Source organism: Rattus rattus, chromosome 2 (assembly GCF_011064425.1).
Source record: "Rattus rattus isolate New Zealand chromosome 2, Rrattus_CSIRO_v1, whole genome shotgun sequence".
NCBI classification, from domain to species: domain Eukaryota; kingdom Metazoa; phylum Chordata; class Mammalia; order Rodentia; family Muridae; genus Rattus; species Rattus rattus.
This window is the reverse complement of record NC_046155.1, coordinates 105,294,593-105,305,069: the sequence shown is the minus strand read 5'-3', so window position 1 is coordinate 105,305,069 and position 10,477 is coordinate 105,294,593.

Here is a 10,477-nt window from a genome sequence, read left to right as displayed (position 1 = left end):
CAGACAGATGGAAACCTAACCCCCCACGACAGACAAACACACACACACCCTCACACGGCAGACACCTCCTACCCCCACATACACGGCAGACACCCCACATACACAGCACCCCCACAGGGCAGTTACCCCTCTCCCCATGGCAGACACCCCCTACACACACAGCAGACAACCCCCATACATGGGACACCCCCCACATGTCACACATAACCCCCACCCACAACAGACCCCTCCCCCCAAGCAGACATTTCCTCCCCACACAGCAAACATCCTCTCTGACACAGGACAGACACTCCCTTCTCCCCATACACATACACACACACCCACCCACCCCACCCCACCATCCCCACCCACCCCATCCCCGTCCACCCCCACACTCCTATCACCCCACCACACACACACACACACACACCCACACACACACACACACACACACACACACACACACGACAGACAGGGCAGACAGGGCAGACAACAAAACAGGAATCAACAAACTCTTCTCACTAATATCTCTTTACATCATTTGCCTCATTTTCCCAATAAAAAGACTAACAGAATGGATTAAAAAAAAAAAAAACAACCAAACAAACCATGATCCAGCCTTCTATTGCATCCAAGAAACACACCTTAACATGAAGGATAGAGATCACCTCAGGGTAAAGGATGGAAAAAGATATTCTAAGCAAATGGCTCCCAAAAGCAAACTCATGTAGCTATTTTAATATTTGACAAATAGACTTCAAAACTAATTAGAAGAGATAGGGAAGGATAGTACATATACAAAGGAATAATTCACCAAGAGGACACTGCTATTTTAAACATCTATCTCCAAGACATAAGGCCATCCAAGTTTGTAAAAGAAACACTACTAAGCTTAAATCACATATTGAACCTCATACATTCAGAGACTTCAATTCCCCCACTATTGCCAATAGACAGGTTATGTTCAAAAAAACCAAACAGGAATGCTGGAGCTAACATTATAAACCAAATGAACCTAACAGATATCTCAGAACATCTCACCTAAACACAAAAGAATGTATCTTTTTAGCACCTCATGAAACCTTCTCCTAAACTGGCTGTAAACTAAAGACACAAAGCAAGTCTCAGCAGATACAAGAAATTTGAAATAACACCCTGGGTCCTATCTGACAACCACAGATTAAAGCTAAATATCAATAGAAACAGGAAAGAAAGGTTCCAAACTAACAACTCACTACTGAATGAAGAATGGGTCAAAACAGAAAGAAATGTGAGACTTTCTAGAATTGAATGAAAATGAATATACAACATATCCAAACTTATGAGACACAATGATGGCTGTTCTAAGAGGCAAGTTCATAGCATTAAGTTCTTACATAAAACATTTGGAGATATCTCAAACTAGAAACAGCATACCTGAAAGCTCTAGGACAAACTAGTAACAGCATACTTAAAAGCTCTAGGACAAAAAGGAATCACACCCCAAAGGAGTAGATGGCAAGAAATAATGAAAACCAGAGTTGAAATCAATAAAATAGGAATGAAAAGCAAGACAAAGAATCAATGAAACAGAGTTTGTTTTTTGAGAAAAATCATAATTTGACAAGCCCTTATAAAAATTAAAAGGCAAAGAGAATATCCAAAACTAACTGAATTAGAGATAAAAAGGCAACTATTAACAACATACACCAAGGAAATAGAGTCACAAGGTCATACTTTAAAAAGCAGTACCTCACAAAATTGGAAAATCTAAAAGAAATGGATAATATTTGATACACAGCACCTATCAAGGTAAATCTGGATCAGACAATTTAAATAGGTCTTTAATCCCTAGTAAAACAAAAGCAGTCATGAAAATTCTACCAAAAAAATCAAAACAAAACAAAAACTCAGGACCAGATGGTTTTAGCTTGGAATTCTACCAGACTTTCAAAGAAGAGCTAATGCCAGTGCTCAAATTATTCCACAAAATGAGAACAGAAGCAACATTGCCTGTGGAGAAGTGGACTGTGAGAGGCAGCTTGGTCCTCAGTTGAGCTAAAGGCTTTGAATCCCCAGAGACCCTGAAGGGATGGTAGGAGCTTCACCTGCTCTCAGGCACCAGGCCCCTGACACTTAGCCACAGCCGTACCCCAATAGATTTGTGGTCATCAGCCATGTAAGGGCAACACTCCAAGCCCTTTGACATGTAGATGAGGCAGCCCTAACATCTCAGACCAAGACAATAGGAAGAGAAATGTGCATGACCTTTGGTCACATAGGCTTAAGACAGATCTCCCTGCTAATGAGGTAGCTAGGGGCCTTGAGGGCTTAGCCAATACACTTTTCTTTCCAGACATTCCTCCATGCAAAAGGTATTTAATCTCAGGCCAGCCCTGAGAAGTGAGCTATGTTTTTATACACCTACTTTCTACCATGGCAATAAACAATTCAGAACCATGGACTTCCTCTTTTCATTGGGATCTGCCATGGGGAGCCATGGAGAAGGTTTTTGCCTATAGAGCTGCTGTCCAATCTCAGTAGAAGGGCTCTCTGTACTCTCAGCCACAATCGCCACCAAACCAGCCATCAAGCCAAGGCCAATCACCGTAGGACCGGTGATCCTATAAATTTCATTGGAAGCTCCTACAGCTGATGAACAGTTTCAGTAAAGTACCCAGATACAAAACTAACTCACAGATCCGTAGCCTTCCTATACTAAGATGACAAGCAGTGACCGAGGAAGAAATCAGAGAGACATCTTTGATAACACAAATACAAAATAACTTGGGGTGAATCTAACCAAGTAAGTAAAAGACTTAAGATAAAACTTCAAGTCTTTGAAGAAAGAAATTGAAGATCTCAGAAGATGGAAAGATCGCCCATGTTCATGGATCAGCAAGATTAACATAGTAAAAACAGCCATTCTACCAAAAGCAATCTACAAATTCAGTGCAATTCCAAGCAAAATTCTGACATAATTCTTCACAGGTTTTAAAAGGACAATTTTCATTTTCATATGGAAACAAACACCAACAATAACAAAACCCCAAACCCCTGGATGGCTGAAAAATAAAGACTGCTACATATTCATCCCTGATTTCAAGTTGTGTTATAGAACTATAGTAATAAGAATAGCATGAAATTGGCACAAAAACAGACATGCTGACTAGTGGAATCAGACCCTCATAAATCCACACACCAAGGGACATCTGATTTTTGACAAAGATGCCATAAATACACCCTGGAAAAAAGACATCACCTTTAACAAATAATGCTAGTCAAACTAGATGTCTATATGGAGAAGAATGCAAATTGATCCACACATCACTCTGCACAAGACTCAACTCCAAATGGATCAAAGACCTCAACATAAAATCAGATACTGTCATACAGGTCTTTCACTTGATTGGTTGAGTTACACAAAGATATTTTATATTTGTGGCTATTGTGAAGGCTATTTCCCCTAATTTCATTCTCAGCCAGTTAATCATTTGTGCAAGGAGGGCTACTGATTTGAGTTAATTTTGTATCCATCCACTTTACTGAACGTGTTTATCAGCTGTATAAATTCTCTGGTAGAATTTTGGGGGTCATTTATGTATACTATCATATCATCTGCAAACGGAGATACTCTAACTTTTTTCTTTCCAATTTGTGTCCCCTTGATCTCCTTTAGTCCTCTTATTGCTCTAGCTAGTATTATATTGAATAGATATGGAGAGATTGGGAACCTTCTCTTGTCCCTGATTTTATTAAAATTGCTTTAAGTTTCTCTCCATTTAATTTGATGTTGGCTATCAGCTTGCTATATATTGCCTTTATTGTATTTTGGGCATAACTTTCATCTGAGACGCTATATCCAGCAGCTGATTTAAACAGATGCAGGACCCACAGCCAACATTAGGCAGATCTCAGGAAGAGTCAGAAGTAGGTCAAGAACACTACAAGAAGACCTACAGAATCAACTAACCTGGCCCATGAGGACTCACAGAGACTGAACCACCAAACCACCAACCAAAGAACATACATAGACTGGACCAATGGTCCCTACACACACACACACACACACACACACACACACACACATATCTTAGAGTGTTGTCTCTGAATCAGACTGTCACCTGCCTTTGGATTTCTTTCCCCTAGCTGGGCTGCCTTTTCTGGCCTCAGTGGAAGAGGATTTGTTTAGTCCTGATTCACCTTGATGTGTCAGGGTGGGTTGGTGGAAGTGGTGGCTTCCCTTCTCTGAAAATGGGAATTGGGAAATGAGGAGGGGTGTGAGAGGGTGTGACGGGAGGATAGGAAGTGGGGTTGTGAATACAAAGTGAATAAATTAATTAAAAAGAAAACCCCAGATACACTGAACCTGATAGAAGAGAAAGTGAGGAATAGCCTTGACACCCAGGAGAAAACTTTCTGAGCTGAACATCAGTAGCATAAATAGTTAAGATCAACAGTAAGTGTGACCTCAGGAAATGGAAACACTTTTGCAAGAAAAAGAATTTTTTTACCACTGCACATCCAAAAGAGGACGAATATTCAAAATATATGAAGAACTCAACCAGATATCAAGAAAACAAATAAACCAACTAGAAAATGGGGTATAGATCTAAAAGAATTTTCAATAGAAGAAGTGCAAATATCTGAGAAACACTTAAAAAATTCAACATCTGCAGGGAATCTTGAATTCAAATCATCTACCAATAAGCAGGAACAAAAGAAGCTATCATTGTAAAATGATAGTACCTAGGTGAGCTCCCAAATGAACATATATTAGATTAAATTCAAAATTAAAAGATAACAGCTACAAGCCTATATTGGTATAAATGATTATATTACATATTGGTATAAACGTGCAAAGGAAACAAATCTCTGCTCAGAAGAGAAACTTCCACATCCTTTATGGAACTACCTCCCTCGCCAAGGAGGGAGATATTAACCCCATCTGATCTATGCACATTTTGACCATGTTTTAGCTGTCTCCCCCATCAAGGAGCCTACGTGTGTGAGCTGAGAAGTGCAGAGTGAGAAGTTTCAAGTCAGTGTCAGTCATAAATCAATGAGGATAACAGAGTACTACTACTGGCTTACAGAACAACTTGTTATGCTCTATTCATTTGATATCCCTGGGAAGCTCCCTTGTGCATGTGCTCTCTAGAAACCAAAGATGAGTGATTTCTGAGGAGGGGGGTGGGCTGAGAAGAATAGAAGGAGGAGATCTGTAGGGAGAAGGTTGCAATGTAATAGAGAAAAGAAAAAAAAGAAGCACTGTGATAGTCTTCCTATATCCCTTAACCCCAACCTAACTATGGGGAAAATACCATATACATCCAAATTTTATGACATGCTACAAAATAACTTTTTCAAAACTGCCAACGCCATTAGAATATAGGAAAGACTAAGATTCCACTGCAGACTAGGAGAGACTAAGACCAAGTCATTGTCATCTGGTGTCTTTGTCAGATTCTGGAGATAGGAAAACTAACGCCAGGAAAAGATCAGGGAAACCCAAATTAAGTGCACCTCAGTTGTTGTGCCAAACCTCCTTATGACAGATACACCACAGGAATGAAAAGGTGCAAGAACAGGGAACTGAGTGAAAAAGAATACCAGAACTCTCTGTAATTAAAAAGACAATCTAAAGTAAAACTTTAGTTATAGACATGTATCCTCAGAAAAAAGAAGTTAAGTATGCAAGAACAATAATACACATGAATAGCAGTACCGTGTAATTTCTAAATTCTGGATAAACATCCAAGAAAATGCATTTATGGTAGAATTAATCAGTTGTGAAAATTACTCAAAACCAAACCAAACCAAAATCCCAGTACTTCTTGAAACTAGGCCCTTTAAATGCTAGGCCAAGTGCCTAGCCTCTGGGCTATACCCAAAGTCATGATTTAAAAGTATATATATATATATATATATATATATATATATATGCACACATATATATATGTATGTATAGTTATATCCTATTAACTAATCAAAGTATAGGACTTGCAACAAGCCATCAAGATGAAACTCATAACGAGTAAAAGCAGTCAAATCCAACAGGATTAAACAGGGCATATGCCATTTTAAAACATCAACACAAAGAAAATCGTACCAGCCTGCGCAGATCTAAAATGCATTATATTTTAAAAGGGCTAGTGGTGAGTCCGTCTGTGAGGCCTGTGGGAAGTTGGGGGAGGGCACGCAGATGGCTCGATGCAATTCTCAGGTGCTGACACTTTATTCCTTTTACTTGGTCATGACTTACAGGAGTTATCACTTGTTAATCAGCCAGCAAAAGACACACGTTCCATAAGCACTTCTGTAATTTCTACTACACTGAATTATCACCTTAAAAATCTATAGAACTAGAAAGACTTGAAACTAGTCAGGGTATCCGGAAAACAAATTTATTTTGAACAAGGGAGAAAGAGCTGTCACACACAAGCAGGTGACTGATTGACAAGTCTGGCAAGCATTCCAGAAAATGTTCAAACTCTAAAATCCCAGCAGATGCCAAAACCAATGCAAACCAGTAGGTTCCAATTCTCAATTATCAAAATGGTTTTAGAAAAAAATTCCTAGAAACAATAGCATGTGATAAGAAATGGTGAAGCAGATAATCTGATATAAATGTTATTAATTGCCATAATCTCGGAAAGATGAGTCCCCACACTACTGACAACTTTTAAAATGTGACTTTTCAATAAATAACATTTCTTAGGAATTTATTCAATGCAATGAACTCTACATATAAAAAGCTTTTTAAAAATAAAATAAATGCATAAAATACATATAGATATAGGCTTACTGGATTTTTGGTTTTGGTTGTTTTGTTTGTATTTTGGGACAGGGTTTGTGTTGCCTTGGTTGTCCTGGAACTAGCTTTGTATACCTGGCTAATGGCCTTAATGGATTCACCTATTTCTGTTTCCCAAATGTTGGGATTAAAGGTGCGTGTCACCACCAATCTGCTACTTTTTTTTTTTTTAATTAAATTATTGAAACGGCAGACATTAAACCAAGCAGCAGTGCGGTAAAAAAGGGCAATGCCTTGTTGGTCAAGTCCCAAAGAATGTGTGCCGTAATAAACCTGTGAGGAGCATAATCATTGGTAACCCCTGAAGCAAGAGCAATTCTGGTCACTGTTGGTATTGGTGTGGGCGTGAGTACCAAAGCCTCGACTCATGGCTTTCTATAATTTTGATAGAGAGACATTTTGTCAGCGTGTAGCATCAAGACCAATTTTTGAAGAGGCTATTTTGCTAACAGCAAGGAAAATCGGGAGGCATTAATCTAAAGGACTATACCTGCACCTGGTCCAGGAACAGGGGTGGCGGGGGTCCCCCGGGACCACTAAAGACTATATACCATTTTAATTCAGGGCCTCAGACTAGGAGTTACTATTGATGCCAGTTAGGCCTCAGTGCACAGACCACTAAGTAGGAGCAAACCCCAGTTCTAGTCTCCTATCCCACTTTAACCCCAATTGCCAGCAGACCCTCACACAGCAGCTGCATATTCCCGCAGGGTCATCACCCGCACTAAAGCTGTAGGTGTTACGCTGCTTTTCTCCATCCTGAGGTGCAGGCCACGTCCCTTTCCTAGTTAGCAAGTACAACGTGGGCATCAAAAGGATTCCCACTGAACCCTTGCTAGTCTAAGAGCTGGCAAAATACATATCCAAGAAGCTCCTTCCATACCTGTGGTCTGAGTCGGCGTTCGTGATGAAAGTTAAGTCCTTGTGTTGAGAAACGAGTTAAACAACGAAGGGAACACCTGGCTGAGAAGCCTCTCAGGTTCACTGAGAAAGGGGCTCACTCTTCAGTCCTTAAGACCTCTCTGCTGTTGCCGCCTTGGGGCGGGGCTGTCTTTCCAGCAGGGATTGGTGGGTTGGCTCAGTTGGGCTTCACCACTGGTCCAGTGAGTCTCTCTTCTGATTGGCTGTCTGGGTAAGCTCTCCGCTTCTGGATGTCTAGGCCTCCCAACTCTTGTCAGATGCAGCTCCTACCCAGGAAGATAATTTCTGTGCTCAACACACGTGTAGGACCACAAGTATGTACTTGACTACAAAATTTGAATTACATTACTAGGAAATAGTTTTCATTCTTGCTTTGTCACCGAACAATTTTACCTTTCGACTATTGATGTTCTCTTCCCAAATTGGTACCATGTGTCTTTCCTCAGTATATAAGATCCAATAACTTTCTGCAGCTCTTAAGTTAATCTTCAGTTAGCTGCAATTTCTGATATTTGCCTATGATTGCTTTGTTAAAGCAACTTCACAAGTGTTCCTTTGTTGTTATTATTTTTAAAAGTAATTATTTATTTATACACATATGAAATGTTGCCCCTTCTCCTGGGCCCCCTTCCTGATACCTGCACCCCATCACCCCTCCCTTCACTTTTGAGAGGGTGCCCCTTACCACGTACAAGTGTTTCCTATAAGCAAAAAGACGGAATTTGCTGCCTCACCCACTCTCTGTTGCTATCCTTAACTAGAAAAATTCCTTAATTTCATAATCAACAGTTTGTTATATTCTTGACATGTTACATTAGGGTTTTTATTTTACCTTGTGGCTTTCTGTTCTGTGGGGTGGCTTTCCCGTTCTTTTTGAGGGTGGAATATGTGTTTTGGGGTTGTTGTTTGAGTAGTCCTTTCTAGATTTGTTCTCTACAGTTAGAAAACTTGACTGATGTGGACTGATTTCCTACAGGTTTTCAAATCGTTCCATCACCATGACAGGTGCTTACTTTTGGCTGATGGACTGCGACAGGTTTATCTTGACAGCCTGTTCTGTTGAACAGAGTTTTAGCTTTTCCCATTACAAACAGGAAACCAAACGTCTTTCCCCCTGTTTTATTTAACTTACTCTTTTTGCCTAAAAGCTTGTTTTCCCTTTACCCTTAGAATGTAGACATTATAATTGATATATCAGGTGCACCTTTACTCATTAATCTGGACAAGAATCCAGTAAGTTCCTTGGGTCTTCAGAAATTTTAAATTTCAATTAAAAAAAATTCAAGCAAGAGAAAGTTCTGTGTTTCTCCATCCCTCCCATCAGCCCGCTTTTCTCCTGTGGAACTGGAGTTTCTGTAGCTGCACACCAGACCTCCAACCCACTCTTCCAGCAATTTCTCCCTCTCTCTTTTTCTTCCACACCTATCTTTTCTCTTTCTGCACTTTGAAATGTGATTTAAACTTTATTTTTTCATTTACTTTTTACGAATGTGTTTGTGCCACAGTGCACATGTGGAGATCGGTGGCGAGTCAGTTGTCTATGTGAACTCTGGAGCTCAAAGTCAGGTCTTCAGGTTTGGCAGCAGATGCTTTTACCCTGCAAAGCTTCTTACCAGCCCTAGAGTGTTACCTAAATAGTGTTACTTATCTTTGGGGTCAAAACTAATCATCTTTTCCAACCCGACTACTTAAAATGATCAGGAATACATAGAATTTCTTTAACTCCCAAAACCTTCGTCTACTCAGTGCTTCATTAGTTTCGTTTTGTGCTCTCCCCTTTAGCGGTTTTGTTGCCTCATCTTCACATTCTATTTGTTCCTCTGACAAAGGGCTCTTCTCAGGTATTATTTTTGCTAGTTAGTTGATGTTCAGGCCTGGTTAACTAAATATTTTAAGCACCAGCAGTTCTATACCTGGGGAAAAACACACAGCAAAGTCTCATTCGCTTTGGCTATTGAATGGGAGTGTGGTGCCCACCATGGTTCTTCAAGGACACCTGGGGAAAGCCTCTTTATTCCCTTCTTAAGTTGCTCAGCTTGAGCATGACCCGAGTTCTTCTACACTTTTCAGCTGCTTCTTCATCTTGTGTGGTTGAAGGAATCAAGTAAGTTTTTACAGGTCTCCCGCAGACTCAAGGGCTGGCATTTTCTTTTTGTATTTTTTTATTTTTGACACCCGGGCTCTCTTCTGCTCCTCCACATAGTCTCTAACTTGGTACTCCGAGCCCAAGGCTGATCTCCATTTCCTCGGTTTCCTGGTTTAGATGCTAACATTTACAATTAGGGAGTGCAGGAGCTCACTAAAGTAGCTCTTTCCTAGGCTGCCCTTCACATTATGCACATATCTTTAAAGCCTCTGGCTTTTTGGTAACTGATCTTGTGAGATAGACCTATTCACTCTTGTTTTAAAGGTGAAGAAGCTCTGTTCACCCCCTAGTTTTTACCAACTTTGGTGTGGGGAAGACACAGGTGGGTCTTACAGGTGGGTGTCCTTAATTAGCAATCCACTCTTTGAAGCAAAACTCCAGGTCCTCTCAAAATGAATTTAAAATGCTCAAAAACGATATCACCTAACACAAAGCATATATCCTTAACAAGTGAGAATGTAGTCATAGAATGTTGCTGACAGTATTTGATGTTTCTCTTGGACAAGCCAAGAATGATGAAGATTGTTTACACATGCTATGTACCTTGATTCTTTAAAAATCATGTCTAGCATTTTGCAGATTGGAAGCAGGGCAGTACAACAGCCTAACTCAGTGTTTATTACTGAGCTATGGCT